Genomic DNA, 24,531 nt, shown 5'->3' with positions numbered 1-24,531 from the left:
GTGACTGCCTACACTCCAGCAAGGGCAACCAGCCTTAGTGATGCTTAATGTATTTGCATTACAGACTGAAACCTCAAACCCCACTCGCTTGTAAATACTGTGCATGATTATACATGGAAAGGAGCTGGGTGTGTGCTAAGAGTCTGCTTCTGCACCAAAAAATCGCTCCCCCTTTTTCCTACTAATGCAACTGTGAAATCACCAGAGCAAAACGCAATAAATCTCTGCCTGTAATTCCTATTTGCACACAGAGTCATGTTTTCACATTAGTCACAAAAAGAAATTTCTTTGCCAATTTGAATGCACACTTACTGTTCTTTTTTTTTGGCAAGTGATAATCACTTTTACAGACTGACACATTATGAATCCACTTTTCAGATTTTTTTAAAAGCCCATGTCCAGACTGCTTTTTCAGACCACCACCATGTGTATCCTGGGTGACTGCCTACACTCCAGCAAGGGCAACCAGCCTTAGTGATGCTGAATGTATTTGCATTACAGACTGAAACCTCAAACCCCACTCGCTTGTAAATACTGTGCATGATTATACATGGAAAGGAGCTGGGTGTGTGCTAAGAGTCTGCTTCTGCACCAAAAAATCGCTCCCCCTTTTTCCTACTAATGCAACTGTGAAATCACCAGAGTAAAACGCAATAAATCTCTGCCTGTAATTCCTATTTGCACACAGAGTCATGTTTTCACATTAGTCACAAAACGAAATTTCTTTGCCAATTTGAATGCACACTTACTGCTCTTTTTTTTTGGCAAGTGATAATCACTTTTACAGACTGACACATTATGAATCCACTTTTCAGATTTTTTTAAATGCACATGTCCAAACTGCTTTTTCAGACCACCACCATGTGTATCCTGGGTGACTGCCTACACTCCAGCAAGGGCAACCAGCCTTAGTGATGCTGAATGTCTTTGCATTACAGTCTGAAACCTCAAACCCCACTCGCTTGTAAATACTGTGCATGATTATACATGGAAAGGAGGTGGGTGTGTGCTAAGAGTCTGCTTCTGCACCAAAAAATCGCTCCCCCTTTTTCCTACTAATGCAACTGTGAAATCACCAGAGCAAAACGCAATAAATCTCTGCCTGTAATTCCTATTTGCACACAGAGTCATGTTTTCACATTAGTCACAAAACGAAATTTCTTTGCCAATTTGAATGCACACTTACTGCTCTTTTTTTTTGACAAGTGATAATCACTTTTACAGACTGACACATTATGAATCCACTTTTCAGATTTTTTTAAATGCACATGTCAAAACTGCTTTTTCAGACCACCACCATGTGTATCCTGAGTCTGCTTCTGCACCAAAAAATCGCTCCCCCTTTTTCCTACTAATGCAAATATAAAATTACCAGAGTTGTACACAATACATCTCTGCCTATATTTCCCAACATGTGTAACCTGGGTGACTGCCTACATACCACCAAGGGCAACCAGCCTTAGTGATGCTGAATGTATTTGCATTACTGAGTCCAACCTAACACCCTTAAACTATTCATTTTTTATACCAATACACCTTAATTTATCATGAAAACATAGTCCATATTATTTTACATGTTCCTCACATTTAAATTTCTCCCAAAACAGAAAATAATAAACGCAACTTCAACAAAAAGAATTACATTTCTATTATTCATTTCTTAATTTACCATATACATCTCCTCTCAAACTCTAACCTCACCTTTAAAATTAGTTAGTTGTGAAAGAAATGTGGCACTCAAACAGCAGATTATCAGAGCCAGGATCTCTGTTCTCTACACCTCTCTCCTCTCAGCAGAACCAGATAATGGCAAAGTTTCCCTCTATTTTTCCACACATATACATGTAAGTTTCAAATCTCAGTGCTTCCCCCTTTTTTTCAAATGTAATCACACATTTCTATTGGTTGAAAACCAACCTTCCCCCAACTTGACTTCTGCCTAGTACCCTTCCCCCAACTTGACTTCTGCCTGCTACCATAGCAACAGCTCATGGAACACTGCTGTGTGGAGTCAGGTCAGAAGTTCGCCAAACAATGTTTCAATTCCACAGAGCAAGAGTGCTTGACTTTTCAAACCTAACAGCAAATCCATAGTACTGTTCTTTGGTAACACATTTTTCTGTACCAATACAAAACATGCTTCTATTAATTTACACATACAGCCTAGTTTTTATTCTAGAATGGTATGAAACAGCCAATCAGTTCTTTTTAAAAAAAAAAAAATATGTATGCCTCCATTTCCAAACTGTCTTTCTTTTCATATTGCCATTCTACTGAAAGACACCTCCTGAGTGCATCCAGTTCTCCTTTGAAGATGTTCACAGTGTGGATTGTAGGGCACAGCTATGTCTTCTGGAGTGAAAAGTTTGCAGAGAAAACAGGTATGGTGAGAGACCTTGCTTTGCCAAATGTAGACATTAAATGGATTGGTCAGAGAGGGTTAAAGTGGCACCAATTGATGCCATTGGTGAAATCCTTCATGCAAATCCAACACCCTGACCTCATAATAGTGCACTGTGGTGGCAATGACCTAGGCACTTTGACTGGGGTAGGTCTGGAAATGCTTATGAAGGACACCTTTGCACAACTGTTTTCACTTTTCCCTAAAACTGCCTTTGTGTTTTCTAACATATGCCAAAGGCAAAAATGGAACTGGTCCAATCATTTCTGTCCGCAGATTGACAAAGCAAGAAAGCACGTCAACAAATGTGTTTCTGCTTTCCTCCGTGACTATGGTATGGGTTCCATTTACCACAACAACTTGCGTTACGACATGCAAGACATTTATAGAGGAGATGGTGTGCACTTCAATGATGAAGGGAACAGAGTCTTCCTCTTGAACCTTAGACTCTGCATCGGTACTTACATGTAGGTACCACTAAAAAATCACTTAATAAACACAACGGCTCTTTTTAGAGCCCCCTAATATCTAAACACTTAAATCTGAATTTCATTTCTTTTTTTTCTTTTTTTTTTTACCGTACGCTTACCGTAAGCTTACCGTACGCGTACCCCGTGATTTTTTTTAAAATCAATAAATGTTTTCTTTGTACTTTTCTGTCCTTCTTTGACCCCCTTACAAATGTTAGGGGGTCTGTAACTCTCTCCCTTGCCCCCTTTTCAAGATATCACTCTTTTTTACCGGAGTGAAATACACAAAATGGCGGCCGCCGCTTCCTGGTTTCGGCCGATTCGAATGTTTACTAAGATCTAACAGCCAATCAGAATCGCGCTCGCGCACGCCACCGTACGCGTACGGTAAGCGTACCGTAAGCGTACCGTAAGCTGGCTCAGATATATATATTGATTTAAAGGCTATTTTCTCAGAATCTACTGAACAGATTTACACCAAACCTACAAAAGGCACTTCCTTGACCTGAGGACTACCTCTCTGCCAAATTTCTAGTAATTCTGTTCAGCCGTTCGGGCTGTAGCCCTGTCTAAAGGTCCTATGGAAAAATGCATGGGAAAAACGCGTTTTGGGACCCCCCTTTTATCTCAGCCCCCGCTTGACGAATCCCCCCGAGACTTTCAGGGTAGGAGCGGAGCGGAGCGCCCCACCTATTTTGAGCAATTCGCGAGGATTCGTCGACCGGCGCCAAAGTTATTCAAAATAGAATGTTGCGGATTTCCTATGGAAACAGGGTCCTAACTATAACTACCTACTGGCGACCGCCAGTAGGTAATATATATATATATATATATATATATTTTTTTTTTTTTTTTAAAGTCACATCCAAGCAAGGCTTCATGGTACCAGGGAATTGCGGAGGAGACATTAATACATCAAATCGACTGTTCCCAGACGAAGAGAGCCTTAACTACGGAGGTTTTTGAGAGAATTACAAGAGATAGGGGGCGACAGAGAGCGAATGAGAAATGGAGTGACGTGTTCTATTTTGTGTGAAGAGAGAGATGGAAGAAACACAATCTATATTATGGACCCTGACAGCGAAACGCCACCTGCCACATTTCATAATGGCTTCTAATTATACATGCCTTAAAAAATAATTGTTAGTGTTGTGTTTCTAGATCTCATAGCGCCAGTTAGTGCTGTTCTGCCGTTTCAAACCGCTCTAAATATCAGATGTGAATATTACACATTAATTGTACTTAATATACCCATCTTGAAAGGATGCGTGCCTGGCCAGAATTCATACTCTTGACCTCCAGATCACCACATTTGTCAGCGGCGAGCGTTCAGATCACTGAGTCCGTAATTATTTTAGTCCAGAATAGCACAGTGTCTAGTAAAAAAGTTCCTAGATGTCTCGAAATAAGGCCTGCAACACCAGCTTACAAGATTCTGCAGCACTGGGAGAGCAGAAGGTTCTCAATATCTCCATCTCAGGCTTGGAATGATTAACGGCCAAGAAGTCAGCCAATCATATTTGAATTTAGGGCATGAAAGCTGCATACACATCCCCCTGTTGCCCGCTGTTAACTCACAGAATATATACAATTACTGGCATACAAGTCAACCTGAATATATATAGTCGCTGGAATTATGCTAGTCACGCAGTTTTGTCATTTTACGCATAATTATGGATAACCCATAATGTTCTGCTTACTTTGCAGGGTTCATAAAAAAATTTCTAGCTCACCATGCCAAGTAGCAGCCATCTTTCCTAGGCCTTAAAAAGGCACTAATTAAAGCCATCACTTCCCAGTAAGACGAAGGTTGTGTTTGGCATATGTGGGGTGAACTTTCAAAATGTGTTTGTGTGAAAAGTAATGGGCTGGGCTCCTTTTTAAGATACAATTGAAGGGCATTCGCTCAAAGTTTCACTGTTTCTCATGATTTAACACTTGAGTTCCAAACAATCAAACGTAATTACGATTATCCAGTGGAAACGTGCTTTCATTCCTCATAAGCAAAGTGCAGGTGTGCACACAGAAAGGCGTGTCCCCATCCGCAACTGGACTCTAACTAGAGTTATTCATCCGGAAATACTTCTGCGTGGCCGGAAATCACTTGTTTTCAAGGTGGTGCAGGTTTCCAGACATCAAATTATTTAGCGCTTGAAGACCCTATCGGTGGAAGACGAGCACTATGGAAACACCACAGTAACATACGATAGCGTTTACCTTACTAGGAGTTTTGCTTAGTTGCCAGCAAGTGTAGTCTGACTGCTCGGCCCATTGGTGAGCTCACAGCTCCAAGTCAATGGACAGACAGCCTTTGTGCCCGCCAGGAACTTCGAGGGAGAGATATGAAACTTTCTAGGATTCTGCTATTTTTTGTCAGATACCTCTGGTTTATCACTACTGCCTTCCACTTAATTAACCTGGTAAACAAGGTGCTAAACGCACAGATGCCTGACCACAAGGATATAGGATATGTCACCCAACCGAAGATAGACAAGAGACCTTATTTCCAAATTCAAGATTAATCACTCCCCATCCAGGAAACATGCCTGTGCAAACTCCTTACACACGCCTTCAAAGCCCTCCGACCTAGGACCTGCCTATCTCATCCATCCACTGAACTTCCACCAACCCACCAGACACCTGCGCTCCTCTTCACTCGCCCTTGCACATACCCCTGCATCCCTTCCAGCCCTGTGGCAACTCCTTCTACATCACTGCCAAGACCTGGAACGACCTTCCCTTCCAGATCCGTACAACACCCTCTCTGGCAGACTGCAGAGGGTGCTCAAGACCTGGCTCTTTGATGGAGACACAGCGCCCAGATACCCCTGGGGGTGACAGTGCAGCGCTCTACAAATGCTGTTTGATTAATCACCGGGAAATGGATAGCATTTGGGGAGACAAGAATGTGGTGTCACGCTAGGCTTTGGACTTTGAAGCTAGAAAACGAAGTTTCGAACCTCGGGTCGACTCCACATCCTGTGATTCTGGGCAAATCACTTAATCTCCCCGTGCCTACCCCCAAAACAAGCATTTGCAATGCAATAGGTCTCGCATTTGTGAGAGTTTAAGCTATTGGCATTGTAAATAACAATGCATTGTATTTATGTGTTAAAAATCAACAAGTAGATAAAAGACATTGTCATTTACAATGCCAATAGCTCAAACTCTAGTAAATGCGAGACCTATTGCATTGAAAATGCTTGTTAACTGTTGATTTCCCTGATGTTAAAAGAAACATAGCCTGCAGCAAGCTCAGATCCATACAGTCTCCCCTACCTTGCAAAACACTTGTACAGTGTGCCTTTACAAGTTAAAAACTCCCCAAATTTACAAACATGGGCTACTCTTTTTAGGTACCTAATTGATTATAGGGGCCACTTTTATTTTCCCGCTCTGGACTATTTTCTGTTCCAGTCCTAAAACATCTGGCCTCTGTGTAGACAGGCATATGTGACAAGATAAAAAGGATGACCTGGGATGCGACCTCTCGTAATTACCAGTGGCCGGGATTAATTCAAGCATTCCCCCATCACTTATTGCCCCCACTTGAAGTAAAGTGGAAGCTTTCATTTAAAATTAGATTCCGTTTTTCCACGGTTGTAGTTTTAATCTTCAGCAGTAAATACACGTTTCTAGAAGCCTGTGCGTGCACGTATTGCTTGCTGAAAACACTTTGTGGACCTAAGATTAGTAACAGTATACGTTCTCCGTCAGATTTATCTTTCAAGTCTGATAGGCTGGCCTTGGCATGAAGAACTCTTATTAAGCGGGACATGCGGGATCACGCGACGGAGTCTGTCCCGGCGCGCGACGACGCGCGCCCCTTGATGTTTCTTATCGTGCTGTGCACGCGTGTATCCATACACATTCGCTGCGCTTGATAAGCCTGTAATTAGGAATAGTAATTGAATTACGATGGACATGCTGGCGCATGCTGCTCTCCGAGGCCTGGGCAGCTGCTCATGAATTTTTTACTTCGTGTTTTCTTAACATATGCATGTTTTAAGCACACTTCACTCTCGACTTTCTGCGCACGCTTTCAATGCGAACATTTCGCAAGGATAACTTGCGCTTGAAGCCTACTTATTACTGATGTTCCAAAATAAACTTTCAAATTCAACAACTCGGGATGAGCATAGATAAAGTGAGCCAATAAATAGTGTATGAGCAGCATTTCTGAAGTAGCAATTATAGAAAACATCTTTATGCAAGGAAAATTGAATTTCCCTGAATGGTTCTGTGCATTGTTAGGTAAAGACAGACCCTGTCCAGGTCAGTGGACTGAAGTTGGGAAACCACAACCAGGGCGGTTAACAATTTGGGCACTGTGACGCAGGAGGGTTCACTAGAACACAACTTATGCAAAGGAGAATGTACTGGATACCCATTATTTGAATCAGACTTTGCGCCAGGGCCGACTTTAGCGCTGGTGGCACCCTTTGTGACAAACTTTGTTGGTATCCCCCAATTAGCCCATTACCACCTTCCAACAGTGCCCCTCATTCCTCCATAGCCCCTTTGCCACATGCATTTCATTTCTTTATAGTGCTACTCATACCAGTGTAGGGTGCCAGAGCACTTTTCATCACGCACACACATTATACAGAGACAATGAATTAAACGTGTGTAAATCAGGCTGTAGGAAGTATTACCTAATCCAATGAGGACTACGAAGTGTATGAATCACATGTCATCCATACTAAAGTGTTTGGTCTGGAGAAGCACAAACTCAGGATTTAAAACGTACCACAGTGGTTGGGGTTGACTTTACTAATAAGCATTTATTTCTACCTAAACATGCCCTTCTTAGCAACTTTAGGCTAATGAAAGAATGGAAAAACATAAATTTCTTTTTTTTAAATGTTATTTAATTTATTATTAACCAGAGCGGATCAGTACAAAGTAATACAGTTCACACTATACCCTATATAGGCAATACCATAATTATTTCCATAAAAAGTTTTAAACATTCATAGATTTAAATGTAAAATATCACATGTCATTAATATATCCATGTAGGTTAATAAAGAAGTTACTTACAGCAGTTAATCGCAATAATTGTTCCTCCAGATGATAGCTAAAAATATAATAAGACTCCTGACTTTAATCCCTCTTTAGTCAATTCGAAATTGGGAGTCAGATCTTTTTCCCCACTTCCTAGGTTGTCGCCCCTTATATTTGTACAAGGTTCGCTCTAGATTGTAGATGGTGATGAATCGAGCCAGCCATGCTTGGGATGTTGGGGGGATCAGAGTCCTTCCATCTAGATGCAATAAGCAGTCTAGCGACTATAACCAATATGACTACAAGACAAGTCTGCCTTAGATCTAACTCACAACCATTATCATGTCCTAGTAGCATTAAGGAGGGGGCAGACTGATCCTTCTACCTTTTCCCAGAACTTCTACAGATCACTGTTTAGAGATGGCAATTTATTGCAGCCATAAAACATATGTATCACCTCGGCTGGGTCAGTCTCACATCTGGGGCACTTATCATTCTCTCTTTTCTTCCAGTTAAATAACTTGACGGGAGTAAAATAAAGCTTAAAACCCGTTTTGAGGTGTTGTGCCTTCAAATTAGCTGAGAGAAGGAATTTTTTACTAGTTCTAGTGACATATCCAGATCAATATCTGGATTATCCAATTTTATAGCCCACTTAGCTTCATATTTCTCTATATCATCTGGCAAGTGTTTAAAAAATATACTATAAATTTGTTTTATCTTCCAGCCGATATTACCCAGCGCTTCAAGCAGAGGGATCTTACCTAAAGAAACCACCCATCTGCGTTTATTAAAAAAGCTCTTTACTTGGAGGTATTAGAAATAGGACCTTCCGGTTATATCATAGTGCCTCTGTAGTTCAGAAAAGGAGCACAGTTGGTCTGTTAAATAAATGTCCCCAACTTTCATTAGGCCAAGCTGCCCCCATTGTTTCCCCATAATATCATAGAAAGCCGGGGGAAAAATGCCGAGCGCCAGAGTGGTGTATACCTGGTATATTTTTCGATCTTCATAAATTTTCGAATTTTCCCCTAGGTTTTCCAGGCATTAATGATAATTTTAAATTGAACTTTCTTAAAGTAACTGGGTTCCAATTGGCGGAGCAGCAGTCCCCCTGCTAGTTCTCCGACTACAAGTTAATACATAGTTGGGAGATTCCCAATCTCTTCAAGGCACTAGCTTAAGCCTCTTTAAAAAAAACAGAAGAATCTAGCCTATACCATACTGTTTGGATGCAGGTCTTCAATGGTTCATGGGTTACTGTGTGATACAAGGATTTTATCTTATGAACTACAAGGAACAAATTGATCTCTGTTACAAAAGCAGTATCCCACTGAGCTATCTCCATAAAACACAGTTCTGTGATCTGTATGGTACACCTTCTTGCAGCAGGCATATGACCCCTCTGTGCCACTTTATAATGAGTCAAAACTGTTACCAGACAAAAGATCTCTCTCCATCAGAAACATTAATCACCAGAGTTACCTTTACATTTTGTTGTTGCCTCAAAACTGCTCGACACACAAGGAACTCTGCAGCTGGTGCTTTTAAACCCATATGTCATTTCAATTCACAGCCCATCCCCTGAGATCAGCACCAGGTGCAGCTGCACCGATTTCACCGCTATAAAGCCACCACTATATTACACCAAGGGTGTGTGCATGATGTCTATCATAGGTTTAGTACTGAAAGGTTACCACCTAGGCAAACTTTAACACTTTTCTTACTCTGGATACGTGGCATGCAGTGAAGCACTCCAGCAAAGCCCGAAACATTTGGATAAATAACAAGCATTTGCAATGCAATAGGTCTCGCATATACGAGAGTTTGATCTATTGGCATTGTAAATGACAATACCTTTTATGTATGTGTTTTTAAAATGAATAAAAAGGCATTGTCATTTACAATGCCAATAGCTTAAACTCTCGCAAATGCGAGACCTATTGCATTGCAAATGAGTTTGTGCTATACATTTTTTTTCAAAAGCATTAGGACAGAGCGTGTCCTGCCTGCAACAGCAGGCAGGACAAAGCTATTTCAGAAAATAGTGCTCAGAGGCTGTAATTAAAACATACCGAGGAAGAACACACGTAAGGGGGGGTGTCGCCATGGGAGGTTACAATGAGGCAAGGTGGTACTAAGGAGGGACTACTAAGGAGGGACTACTAAGCCTATTGACCAATGAACAGCCACAGTGGACAATGACAAGCCAATGAAAAATATGGATGGGGCTTGAAATCCCTACCCGAATACAGCATGCCTTGCAGAGCAGAGCATTCGCTGCCCAGGCTCAACCTAAAAAAGACTGCTGTAAAAAGAATCCTTGTATTTATAGTGCTACAAGATCTCAGTCTGTCAGAAAGCACTGTGATTATGCAAGTCATTAATTTAAAATTGTTTACAGTAGGCTGCAGCAAAATCATTGTTTAAGCTTTAAAAAAAAAAGTGCTTCTTCTATATTGGACTTTCTGCCAAAAGTTTTATAAGTGTCAAATTAAAAAGATGAAATACAGAACTAATCTGAGAACACCCTTACATTTCAAAAATAATAAATCTTTGTCACCATTAAGCATAGAGTGACTCTCTTGATTAATTCAAGTGAAAATATGATGGTTGTGACAGGCCATGAGGGGTGTACCTGTGGATTTGATTATTTTTTACTGACCTCAGACTCTACCAGTGTGTCCGACGATATAACTAGGCTATTACTGAAAAGTATTTGAGAATGCACTTCTCCATTTCAGACATAACCTGTGTATCTAAGGTTCTGCTTCAAGATATGATTACTATCGGGCATATGATCGCTGTACCCTGCTAAGTGACAGATGTGCCCTCAGCATGGTATTGCGGCAATCTGTTTATCATACAGAGGACGACTAAATGTACATTTTGTAATGGTATCTTCTTTGGCAGCGTTTTTATTATAGTAAAATTGCTCTACTTTTTTGACAGTGGCGTCTCTTCCTATGATCTCAGCAATGATAATGTTAATGTAATAATATTTCACTTGTTGCTAAAGGTCAAGTGGCATGTCATCGGGATCAAAGGGCATGTTTAAAGGGCATGTATTGTCACTTCCACGGTCCCTGGTATTTTTTTAGAATTTACATCCATGGGCATAAATGCATTGAACATTTTAGAGAATTACTGCAGCAAACAGGTCAATTAATAAAATGACCGTAAAGTGAACACCGAGCCTTCCACATAAGGGTCATTTTAAAGGTAGGCATAGGGGTTTCAAGACCGGACGGAGAACCAACAAGAACAGAGCAATAACAACAGAAAACCAGGGTGCACACTCAGGACAAAGGACCTGAGCCATCCCCTAACCTCCTTACGTGCAGCTCCATGAACAATGCCCACCTAGCCGTTGAGACCCCACCATAAACCAACCACATTGCGCCCGTTATTGAATCAAGCACCACATTAAAACACTCGAAACAACTCGCCAACAGCCCGCACGCAACGTGCTGCATAATTCATGATGCGTAGTGAACACGGCGTCATATTTAACATTATGCCGCACACAAATGAATACATCCAGCACCCTTGTTCCCCCCATGACGCCCGGCCGGTGTGCTCAAAAGGCTCACGCAACACTACCCCCTACATGAACCACATTGCACCTTCTATTAAAGTCTGGCACCACATTGAAAACCTGCCAACAGTGTGCATGCACTCGCTGCACAACTTGGGACGTACAGTGAACACAGAGGCCAAATTTAACATTAATCAGTACACAAATGAATGGTGTGAGCACTCTTGTTCCTCTCATCATGCCCACCTGGCATGCTCACGAAAACCTAGGAGACAACGGGACAGAACATACCAGCAGTGCGGGAGGGAATGGGTTGTGAGGGGGATGCACAATTGACCAAAATCACAGGGGTCTAATCGTCCTCTAATCCCACGAGCATCGACAAAGGAACCTTGCAAAAAGTTACAAAAAAACACATGAAAACAGTAGAGCACGTCATCCATTACGCATGTTAACAAAGGATTATCAGATACCCTACTTGCCTCCGATTCACAGTGTCCGTCACAAATAAAAAGACATTTGTATGAAATGGTGTCTATTTATTGAATTTGTCCAGCTAAAACTGCGGCTTTTCAGGGAAAGTTGCATGACTTCCCAGCAGTCACGGACCTGCTCGCGAGAATGCCGTAACTGCAAAGGGACGGACGGGCTGTCAGAACTCACTTGTGGGAAAGCTTAAGCCACAGAGGCACTTAATGAATCAGACAGTTACCCCACCCCAATGTGCGCCTCCAAGAGGGGGGAGCGGAACCCAGGTGTACAAACATGGTCACCTTCTAAAGTACAGGAAGAATGTTTGACGTTGTGGAGGTCTGTCTATGGCGGGGGGAGGGTGTCGGTCCCCTGCCCAAGAAGTGCTTGCCGTTTTGGCTCCAACCCGTATGGTGAGAGGGTTGGGAGAGCAGCGTGTGTCATTTGATGGCGGTTCGAGGCTGGTCTTTATGCCTAAGCCTTTCATCCTTCTGAGGTCGGTTTGGGTCCTTTGATCTACTTGGCAGATATGATGGTTTGGATGAGAACCCAACAGGATGTAATGGGAGGGGGTTGTGCGGAGTAAGCACGATCAAGTGGTTTTGGAGTATGGTGGGGAGGGCATTATCAATGCGGGTCAGGTAAAGGGGGATTGGGGCTGGGGCTGGGGCAGAGACAGAGGTGCGTGGGGGGCAGGAGGGCACTGGTTTGGGCAGATAGAGAAGAGGCAACGACGTGCCTGGTTACAAGGTTTAATGGGGGGGGACGTCCAAAGGAAAGAATGTTACAGATAAGGGTGGGGGCTGGCTGTGATACATGGGGCGGTGCCTCACATCTGGTTGGTACAAGGGGGGGGTGAGGTTGTATAGGTGGTAAATGCGGGGGTGGGGTTCTGTATGGGCCTCTTCTGTCTGCGACTAGGCAGACCACAGTTTATAATTAACACAAGCATTTGCAATGCAATAGTCTCGCATTTGAAAGAGTTTGAGGTATTGGCATTGTAAATGATAATGCCTTTTATGTGTTTTGCAAACCAAATAAAAGCCATTGTCATTTACAATGCCAACACTTCAAACTTTGGCAAATGCAAGACATTTGTGCCATTCGCACTTTAGCTGTATACATCGGAAGCTAAAGCGCAGATTCCGCAATTGCTTAAAAAGTAAAGAAATAGAAAAAAATGTCTATTTGGTTACTTTTTAAGCAATCGCTGCACCCGCACTTTAGCTTACTAAGTTTACAGCTTAAGCGCGACATTGTTGATTAGTTCCCAGAAGAGAGGGGGGTGTCTGGTCGTTTTATTGGCACTCATGATGGAACTTTAAGTTCTAGCTTCTTTGCAACAACGTCAAAGAAAAATAAGTTTAAAATGATAGTTTGCACCAACTTTGGACCGCGAGAGATGTATTCACGGTGCCTGGGAGACCAATAATAAACCGGCTTCCGTCAATTGTTTAAGGGAGGAGACGCAACGCCAGGGCCCCTCATTGGATGCCTGGAGCTGTGGGGGGGAGCACACTTGCAGTTCTCGGAGTCCTTGGCCGGGGGTGGGGATGGAAGGGGGGGCAGCAGGATCTGAGGGCTGGTTTTCCAGAACGCAGAGATCAGAATCCTAGTTTGTGGCTCGATACACGGTCCATAGCCATAGAGGACTGGAAAGCACTCTGTGGGTGGGGGAGGAGCCTAAAAATGCGCACAGGGGAGGTGTGTTTTTCGCGCTGCCTGGAAGTGCAGGAAAAGGGAGGGGGGAGCAGTCATCGCTGCAGGGTCGTACCTGAGGAGGTGGAGCATGGGAGAGGTTAGTGAAGGCGGGCAGGGGTGCGTGCATTCTCCAGGAGCCCTCGGCCACTAAAGTTTACCGAAGGAGAGCAGGGGCAGTAGCTACATGCTGTGGCAGGAGCACGTGAACAAAGGTCTAAGGGCAACAAGCCCGGGAGTTGAGTGCGGCTGTGAAAACGAAAGTAAGTGCAGGAAAAGGGAGGGGGGAGCAGTCATCGCTGCAGGGTCGTACCTGAGGAGGTGGAGCATGGGAGAGGTTAGCGAAGGGCGGGCAGGGGTGCGTGCATTCTCCAGGAGCCCTCGGCCGCTAAAGTTTACCGAAGGAGAGCAGGGGCAGTAGCTACATGCTGTGGCAGGAGCACGTGAACAAAGGTCTAAGGGCAACAAGCCCGGGAGTTGAGTGCGGCCGTGAAAACGAAAGTAATAGTGATCGCTGTGTGGCAAGCACGCGAGTGGTGCGCGCGCAGCAGTCATTGGCGGCTGCGCGTGTGCACGCTCACGTGCACTCAAGCTTTAGGCCACAGGCAGCACTTTAAAAATCCCAACTACAAAATGTCTCTCCGAGTCAGCGCATGCGCTGGGCTCAGCGAGACCTAAAAACATGACTCCAAGTTAACTCCACACGCAAATATGTGTTATTTTTGGTGCAAAATGCTGCCTACTGTTGTTGGTAGATAGTGCTTTGGTCAAAGCCCATGGGTAGTTGGCACCGCCCTTGAAACGCTCTCCCTGAGACAAAGTAAAGTAAAATTGTGTTAGCTGAGGGCAACTTTCCATTTAAAACAGATATTTTGCTGTAAAGTAAAGATCAAATAAACATTTTGTGCTGGTTTACATCATTTTTGTGATGCAACATTTTTGTAAATCTGCTCCTTTGTCTTAAGCACATATGGAAATTAGAGGAATGTGAGAAATATAAATTAGTCTAGGGAAAATTGCAAGTTTCAAGTTATGTGAAATCGATCATATTTCATGAATTTTGCATGTGTGAAATATTGTGCCATATTTTACTGTTCATTTTCTGCTGAAGAAGAAGATATCTAGTAGGAGAATGGTTCATTCAGAAAATGTTTTGCATATTGTATGCATCATGCATGACTTTTGAACTTTAGGTAGCCCTTATCAATTTAGTTAAAAATACATCAAAACTAGTTTTGCATAATTTTGCATTATTTTCATGACATTTCCCAGAAAAAAAAACAATTTTGTACACCCTATAGCCAAATGCCCAAAGTGAAATGTGCCATTACGTCATAAGTACTTGCACATTTGCTATGATGATCACAACCCCACTTTTCATACTCCGAGCCATGAGCACACTTAACAAATTTGCCACAGATCATCAGTGTGTGGATTTTACAATTGGCAGAGCACTTTTATTAAGGATGTTATTTTATGAATGACTCACAGCGTGGAAACTTTTTATTTAGGTATCCTCAGGCTGTAAAGGAAATGTTTATGGAACATCACTTTTGTCCTGTGTGCTGCAGAGAATAAAATATATAGCTGCCTTGTGTACAAATGCGCTGCTCTGGGGATAGGAGAGGGTTTTGTCTTTCTTTTGTTGATTGTATTTTTGTGTTTCCAGGCTCTATTACATGGGTCAGTCGTTGCCTCACTGTTATCATTTCAGTTATAACTGCAGTGCACAGACCAATGGGGTCATCCCAATATAGAAAAAAAACACTGCTCTTGTATAGCTCTCCTTAAAATTCGAAGCAGGAATAGCTTCATGGGAAACTATGAAGCGATTGTTGCGTTCTTGTGAGGTTACCTGAGTGCTATGAACAGGGTGAAAAAAGCAGACACCTTATCAGCCGCTCACCTTTCTATCTCCTGGCCACATGTCGTCAAGGATAGAAATTGGCGCATGCTTTTATGACTGATTTATGAACAATAAAAACATCATTGACTACGTAATGAACAGCAGTGTTAGCTCAGTGCATAGCTGAGTGCTTTGTTTGCATTTGCACTGTCTAAAGTCCATACAAATAACTCATTTTTTTTCAAAGCTCACTGTTTCAGACCTGGGCTGTCAGAAGCTCATGCAGTAACTCGGAGAAATTCCAATTTTTATATGTATGTAGTTTAGACAGTGGCTACACTAAATATATGCACAGATGTTCATGATATGTACCTAGTACAGCTGTTGCACGGTGCTCATTCGACAGTAAATTCAGCTGCTGCACCCTAAAGTGTGTAGTGAAGTCCAGTGGAAAAGTCATGATTTCTCTGTAAAGCAAAAGATACAGCGAAAAACTCCCCTGATGACCGCACCTAAGATAAAAAAAAAACCTCATTTATACCTGTTTTTCTGACTGCAGAGTTTCAGAGCCACATGTATCATTAATTTTACAGGTCGCAGAATTGGGTTGTTTGCGACCAATAAAATTAATTTTATTATGTATAAATTCCAATTTGCGATTTACCAACTTGTTACCGAATTGCAATATGGAATTGCGAATACATACCGATTCGGTATTAGGAGGGGGATGATTTGGACATCCCTTCCTAATACCAAATCGAGTAAGAAAAGTTTGTTACCAAAATGTGGTCACTAAACATACGCATATTACCACCTACTTCAACAAGGTGGTAACCCATTTGCAATCTGGAGGAGGTTTCCAAGAGACCCCTTCCCCTTTATTAATGTTCGAAAAAATACTTTGACCACTGCCTGCTCTTGAAAAATAAAAATACAACTTTTCATTTTTCTTTTTTAAACACAACCTGTTTTCCTTTAAGGAAAACAGACTGCTTTAAAAAAAAAAAAAAATAGGGCTTTATTTAATATGAATCATAGACATGGTGGTCTGCTGACCCCAGCAGGCCACCATCCCTGTGATTTTAGCAATTCATAATGGGTCACAAATTGAGACCTGCCTCATTAATATTAATGAGGCAAGCCAATTTGCGACCCATTAGGAAATGCTGAAAGAAACTCATGGAGTTTCATACATTCAAATAGCAATTAACTAATTTCAATTTGCAGAGAATCACAATTAGGTAAGCGCTATTTGAAATAATGACACATGTGGCCCACAGTTATTTACCGGCGGTTTGGTTTTCTGCATTGTATATTGGTATACACATTACCATCTACACCGGCCAATGGCGGCTGCTCACACATAGAGCTTTTATTAGCACTCTTCCATCTTTATGCAGCTATGGCCTAATATAAGAACCCGCACATTATAACCAACATGTGGCATCCTGCAGAAGGCGTCAAGCCAAAAGGAGCCAAGACCGCATTGATTAGCCACTGTCATATATATGAAAAGAATGAATAAAAATAGATAAAAATATTTCACTGTTCAGCTATTGTTTTTTATAAAATGTATAAACAAGATATGTTTTTGCAGCAATCCAAAGAACCATTGCTGGAAATATTTCAAATCTGCTTGTATATGTATTTATCATCCTAGTTACAGTAGACTATTGTGTGGGTGTGCTCTGTAGTATGATGAGCATGGCTGAGAGGGTATGAGTGATTGTATGATTTACAAACAACTGTATTTTAAAAGAACTATAAGACATTTATTTATCTTCTAGACATAGACTCAATATCACTTTTTTGTACAATAAATACATTCAAATTTGATAATTACCCACTTGTCCTATTGGTCATTGTCTGATGTGCCCTTTATATTGTTATGCTTGAACATTACTTGTGATGAAAGAAAAAATTCCTAATATTTCTGTGTATTTGAGTAAATTATCCCTGCATTAGAAACTAGATTTGTTAGCAAGGGAACCCATTTGTATTTGCATTAGTACTTCACATGGTCCAATGCCTGAAGTACGTAATGTAGCTTACCAAAAATACTGAAAAGAAATCGCAAACTGAACTAAGGATCTCCCCACTCCCCCAAGGCTGGTTGTTACAGTTGTAATACCATACTTAAAGGTCAATTGCAAGCGATAATATTTGACGTAAAACGTTTATAGCAAACTGGATCTAAAGGCACACAGTGGTCTGCTACTAATAGTGTTTTTAACCTACATTGTGTAGCCTAGAAAAAGGCAGCAGGGAAAAAAGTTCTCAGGGATTGGCCAGCGAAGGTCGACAGCTTGATGGGGTTCAATAAATGTGAAGTACCAGAGTGGTGTTCGGGGGAATGGGTGGGGGTGCCTGTCATTCCCAGCAAGGAGTGAAATTTTGTGGAGCTTAAAGCACAGAGATCAGATGGAGCATTGCTTGGCAGTTTAGATATGTTTCCGGATAAGCAATGTCAATCGTCCGGTGAGGCTGAATTAATGCGCTGTAGGTTATCCTGCTTCCAGTCAGTTACAAACGATGAGGTACACAAACTTCTCGTCTCCATAAAAGCCAGTTTTCCCAAGGACCCCTGTCCTCCCGCTATTATGCACTTGGCTGCTAGGAAAATCTGTGACAAACTCACCCCTCTAGTCAATCAAGTTTTGGAATCAGGTAGCTATCCAGTATGCTGGAAAAAAGCAACGATCAGGCCAATTCTGAAAAAGTCGACCCTAGACCCCTCGGAACCTAGGAACTATCGCCCGATTGCTGGCTTACCAATAGCAGCTAAACTTTTGGAGAAGTCAGTGAACAAGGTGCTGACTGACTACCTAGACACCAATAACCTGCTGGATTCTACTCAGCATGGTTTTCGGTTGTATCACTCTACTGAATCAGCCCTCATTGTCGCAATGGAGGAGGTCCGTAGGATAGTAGACGGAGGGGGTAGAGCAGTCCTTGTACTTTTAGACCTGTCAGCAGCGTTTGACACCGTGAACCACGCGGTGTTAGTGCAACGGCTGAAGGAGGTGGGGGTTGAGGGTGCTGCCCTGACCCTCCTCTCATCGTTTTTGGAGGGGAGAGAGCAGACTCTGTATTGGGAGGGTCTGCAATCAGACAGTTTTTATCTTCCCTGTGGGGTCCCACAGGGATCGGCCTTATCCCCGACGATGTTCAACATCTATGTCACTCCCCTGGCCAGACTCATCAGGAAGCACGGATTCGCCCTGGTATCCTACGCTGACGATTCTCAGCTTGTAATCTCGATATCTAAGCAACCTGATGATACAGCTGCTAGGTTTCATGCATGTCTTACCGATATTATGACCTGGATGAATCACAGCTTCCTGAAAATTAACACAGATAAGACGGAGGTCAGACAGTTTGGTCAGGGCCGATCCCTGTGGAATGACTTCTGGTGGCCGGTGGGAAAGGGGGAGTGCCCTTGCCCGGTGCCTAAGGTTAGAAACCTCTGAGTCATCTTCGATGACCAGTTACATTTTTCTGCTCAGGTGAACAGTCTTACCTCTACCTGTTTCTTTCTAATAAAAACCTTGAGAAAGATTTTTCCATCCATCTCACAGGAATTGCAAAAGACAGTGGTGGCTCTTTTGCTATCCAATCTTGATTACTGCAATGCCCTGCTTTTGGGCATTGATAAAACCCAGATGAGAAAGCTGCAGTCCCTACAGAATGCCGCAGCAAGGCTGCTTCTAAATATACCTAGAGGTCAATCAACCTCGGCAGGAATCAGAGCACCGCACTGGCTACCTGTTCAGCAGCACGTGGAATTCAAGGTCTTATGCCTGGTTCATAAAGCACTCTACCGGGGAGGGGCTAGGTACATCCAAAAAATGTTTTCACCCTATACCTCCGTTCGTGCCCTTAGGTCTGGAAATCTAGGCCTTCTCCAGATTGACAGGATTAGGCGGGTAAGATGGGGCGGCAAAACTTTTTCAAACTGTGCGGCAAAGTTATGGAACAAGATGTCAATAGCCATGAGATTCCAATTAAATCGACAGTCCTTCAGAAAGGATCTGAAAACGTGGCTGTTCACTTCGATCTAACTCCCTGGTAACACAGGCCGTACCATTATACACATACACCAGCACCAAGACGCCGTGGCATTCGAGAGCTATACAAACATATATCCTATTCTATCCTTATTGGAGCAGGACTGAAGTTGATTCACATGTAGTTGGTCTGGAGTGGCTGAGTGGGTGAAAAACAATGGACTGAAATGCAGGTCGAGTGATTGTCAGCGGATGAGATTATTTCCAATTTTCCACCCTTCAAATTTTTCTTTTCCTTGCTGGTGTGCTTTAACTGTGACAATGGCATTGAGATTAATTGCTTTGTAATTGTAAAATAGGAAATTCAGACTTTTGATTTTGGCTTTTGAACCGGGCACTTCCTTTGCAAAGAGGGTAATGGGATTTTGTTAGTAATTCGTTGTGCTGGTGTTTAGTTTGATGTAGATTGCTTTACAGATACATTAGTACAATGCAGCATAAAAGAGGGACATGTATATGATATTTCATTTTACTGCATTTGAAAAAGATGCCTAGAGCACAGGGGAAGTTGCTTCCCAAATATCAGGGTATAACCTGAGAAACATTGTGCCAAGGAATGAGGGGATCTCAGTGACTCTCGTGGTCATAGACTGTACGGATCCTACACTTCACTTGATAAATACTTTTGAGAGGCTGTGAAGAATTTTATGACCAGAAGGGGATTTAGTGGGAGTGGTGTCCAGATTAGCTAGCCACCATTCGTTAGAACAGAGGGAGATTGAATGGAATACCATTCTGGGAGGATCCCTGAGGGACTCTGCATTCAATAGGCTTGAAGGTGGATTTGAATGGGGCATGATACAGTATTTAGAAGCAATCGATATACATTTTTGCAACCAGCCCAGGGCCTCGTCCAGGATCCCCAGGGCTGCTAGCTTTGCCAGGATAAGATATTGACATACCATATTGAATGCCACAGACAGCTCCAAGAGGATCAGGGTGGTCCTGTCCACCTTACTCTGGAAATCATTCAATACTGCCAGAGAGCAGATTTAGTGCTGTGCAACGAATGGAAACCTGATAGTGTCAAATCCAAGCAGTGATTGGATTCAAACAATTCTGTGAGTTCTTTATTAACCTATTTTCAAGAATTTTAGAGGCATAGGATAGTTGTGAATTGGGTTGATAGCTCATCGGAAGAGAGGGGTCAAGAGAAGGATTCTTCAAAGGAGAGTCAATCATGGTCTGATTGCAAGTCACCAAAAGATATTTTGTTGACAGCAAGTTGTTATACATATCAGTAAACATCGAGCAGGTTGGATGAGAAACCAATAAATAGATAGCAGTCCAACAGGGGCCACAGGGTGAGCCAAATGTGCATGATTTATTGCAAGCCGTAATAAAGTTCATGAATAATTTAAGCTAAATTGTCTTCCGATGGATTACCATTAACCAAAGACCAGTTGAACAGAGCTTCCTTTTCAGGATCGTTTATCAACCAGACACTATTCTTATCAATAACTTCAAGCAGAGCACCCAATAGTTACTTTGACCTTGCTTTTTATTAGGAAATATAAATATTTTAGTTTTAAAAAATCGGATTAGTTCATTTTATAGATTCAGGAGGAGTTATCACTATAATTGAGCCAATTTTCCTAACCACCAATATCAACGCTTACAATCTTTTGTTTTTTTTTTACCATGAGCATCAGACCTAGGTCTGCTTTTATAAACTAAGGTGTAGGCAAGAAAATGTATTCTAGTTGCATATGAAGCCCCCACTCTAGTAGTTTAAGTGGGGGCTGCCACTTGGCCCGATGGGCTGGTGCACTGTGTCCTATTTAAACCCTATTAGTTGTTTATGGGCCTCATCTCTCTGCAGGTCTCCTGAGAAAATGCTAATAAATAACACTGTGGGGAATACAATGTAAGAGGGTTGTAAGCCTGGGATGTAATGTACAGTGATGGAAACAGAGAAAGAGAAATAGCGAAAATAGGGTAAAATCACAGTGATACAAGGCAAGACAGAAAAAGTAAGGATCCATGAAAAAATAGGTGCAAGAAAGAACAGGACAAGAAAGGGTGGTGAAAGGAAGGATACAGAGAAAGCACAGAACTAAAAGGGAGAAAAGTGGGATAGAATGGTGAAAGAATTAATGGATTGTTGGAAGGGTGAAAGGACTGACTGATGGAAGGGTGAAAGGATGGATAGGTGATGGGGTGAATGGATGGTCGGATAGAAGTATGGACGGTTGGTGAAAAGTAAAAGTATGTATGACTAAGGACGGATAAGAGTATATATGAATTTATTAATGGATGGAAAGGTGAAGGGATGTACAGAGGGATGGGGGAATAGATAAAACGGGTGAATGAATGGGTGACTAGATGGATGGAAAGAGGATAAAATAGTGAAAGGCTGTGCTCTTAAGGGGGTCAGATTTGTTCACTTTGCCTGCTCGGTGTGTGTTAGAAATTGGGTCTCTAGTTAGCAGAGGTATGCACCCTCTCTAAGCAGGGACCACAATCCTCATCAGGTTAAGTCAAGTACACACCCTAAATTAACCTATGCTTACCCTATGGTAGCTTGGCACAAAGCAGTCAGACTTAATTTAAGAGGCAATGTATAAAGTATTTCTGCAACACTTAAAACAGTAGAAACACCAAACAAAAATAATCCACACCAGGGTAGAAAAAATAGATCTTTATTTAATGAACAAAACATGATCAAAACGACAAAATCCAATAAGTAAAACCGGAGTTATGAATTTTTAAAGAATGTCTGCAAATATATGGGCACATACATCAAATTTGCATTTTGCGTTTCCTAAATAGAGATTTTTAAGGAATCGCTATTTGGTAATCGCAAAGAGCAATGCATCAAGAAAATCGCTAAATTTTAGCAAATCGGTAACAATAGCAATCACTATTTGCGATTGCCTATTACCAAATTGCAAAATTGCGAATCCGCTGTTAGCAAATTGCAAATAGCAAGTCTATATTTCCGATGCAGCATGATGACATCACAACCAGGAAGTGATGCAGCCTATGCTGAAACCTGTGCACTGAGAGAGACAGAGGAGGAGGCAGACTGCAGGAGCACAGCAGAAAGAACCATTTTGGAAGATTTTAACCTGTGCAAGGACATCAGTACGGCTTCTGGAACATCTGAGGAGAAGTCAGCACAGCCCAAGAGAAAGCTAAAGTTCAGCGGGAAGGAGCTTGAAGTCCTCATTGAGGAAGTTGTGAGGAGGCATGACAAAGTCTTTGGGAAGCAGTCACTTTAGGTCCCTGAGTTAGAGAAACACAAAATCTGGCTTTTAATACAATCCAGAGTAAACGCAGTCGGTGTCACACAGCGCCTGATAGAAAGGGCAAACGGTGGTATGACCTGCAGAGCCGTGCCAAGTAAAGGGTTGCGGCCAGACTTGCGGAGGCCAAGAAGGCTGGAGGAGGACCTCCGACCCAAACTGCAAATACACCCCTGGAGGACCTTGTGTAGTCAACACTTCAGGCCGAAGCTTTAGTTGCAGTGACGGAGATAGACACCTCTGCACCGGCCAGTACTTCACAAGGTAAGATGCATGCTAATGACCATTCAATACTAAATCTAACAAACAACCCCTCAAGTCAGTTCAGGCTTAGTGTTGCAAAGCATACCCCAGTCCACATTTTACTTGCTACACACAAATGAATTATGGGATTAGCAGACAGCAAATCTAATAGGAAAGGCACGTTGGGAGCAACACAGCATTGTTGCTTACAAGTACAACAAGCAAGTGAAACATCTAGACACTGTTTGCTATTATCTAATTCAGTGAAACAAAACTATGCACAATGTGGCATCCATGTCCAAAAACCAAAACTAAACTTGCACCGTTTAACATCACAGATGCAGCTGCGCAGGAGTCAGAGGAAAGTTAAGGCCATGAAACCCTGGAGACTCAGGCACAGTCAGGAGAGGAGACAAAAGTGGCCCCAGCAACCCTAGTACCTGCTCCCACAAGACGCAGGACAACAGTGGCACAACTACCTGCCTTTGAAATAGATGAGAGCCATCCTGACCCACAGACATCCCAAGCTGGGCATACCCATACACCAAGACCCCAATTACAGGTGCAGCGCAGCAATGTCCACAACAGTTTGGCGCAGGTCAAGGGCACAGATAGGCGTTGCAGAAGATGATAGTCCCAATGTCTGGGGTGGGCTGGAGAGCCAAATGTTGAGGGTGCAGTACCTGCAATGCAAGAACATGCTTTTAATGCAGGAACAACTTGGTACAATAGCTACATGGCAGATATGAGGGACAGCATGAAGGAGCTCAATACAGCAGTGGTGGAAGGACATAGACAAATGAAGCCACACTAGAGTTATGCAAGGTGATGCAGGAAGACCAGGTGTCCCAACGCAAAAGGCATCATCAATTCTTAGGGTGCTTAGATGGCTACACTAGAGCCATCCACTGCCTGAGCACCAACACAGCTCTGCTGTCCCGTCGTGCGGTGGGCATGCAGGTGGAAATGACCCATTGCTGTGCGGATGTTGCCTGGGGACTCATACAGGTTACTAATGCGGTGGAGCAAATACAGACTGCTTCATTTGGTGGCAGTACTGGGTGGAGGGGGGTGAGGAGGCCTCCAACCTCAGCAGTCTCCCGGCACCAGTGACCACATGCAGGAAGCGTACTACTAGGAGCACCACTGCATTCGAGAGGCTCCACAAGGGATGTGACAAAGCCCACAGAAAGGTGTTTGGGAGTGCGTGGCCACAAAAAGTAGTGTGGCGTTGATGGCAAACTCCAATCTGGTGATGTTACCAGTATCATTCCATTTGTATGGGATGACATACAAGTTCCATGCCAATGTCATGTTGACTAATTTTGACAGTCACAATGCTAGTTTGCACCAGGTATGTGTGCATTAACACTACCACATTTTCTTCCTAATAAACATCCGCTACAGTTAAACCATGCAGTGTCTTGTCTCATCATTACCCACCTTAAAAATAATGCTGTGTTATTTCTGCACGTCTCTGTCTCCCCTCTGCTAAGCTCACCCCAGCGGCTACTTGTGGTGGTTGTCCTGGCTGGTTTTCTT

The 24,531-nt window shown here is 42.7% G+C and overlaps 1 protein-coding gene across 4 annotated transcripts in view; it reads left to right on the top strand.

Moving 5' to 3' along the window:
* The window catches only part of SPHKAP (SPHK1 interactor, AKAP domain containing), a 1,519,974-nt gene that overhangs the window by 443,208 nt on the left and 1,052,235 nt on the right, over positions 1-24,531 (top strand). The window lies entirely within an intron of this gene.

Source organism: Triturus cristatus, chromosome 11, assembly GCF_964204655.1.
Source record: "Triturus cristatus chromosome 11, aTriCri1.1, whole genome shotgun sequence".
Classification (NCBI taxonomy): domain Eukaryota; kingdom Metazoa; phylum Chordata; class Amphibia; order Caudata; family Salamandridae; genus Triturus; species Triturus cristatus.
This window is presented reverse-complemented; position numbering and strand designations above follow the sequence as displayed.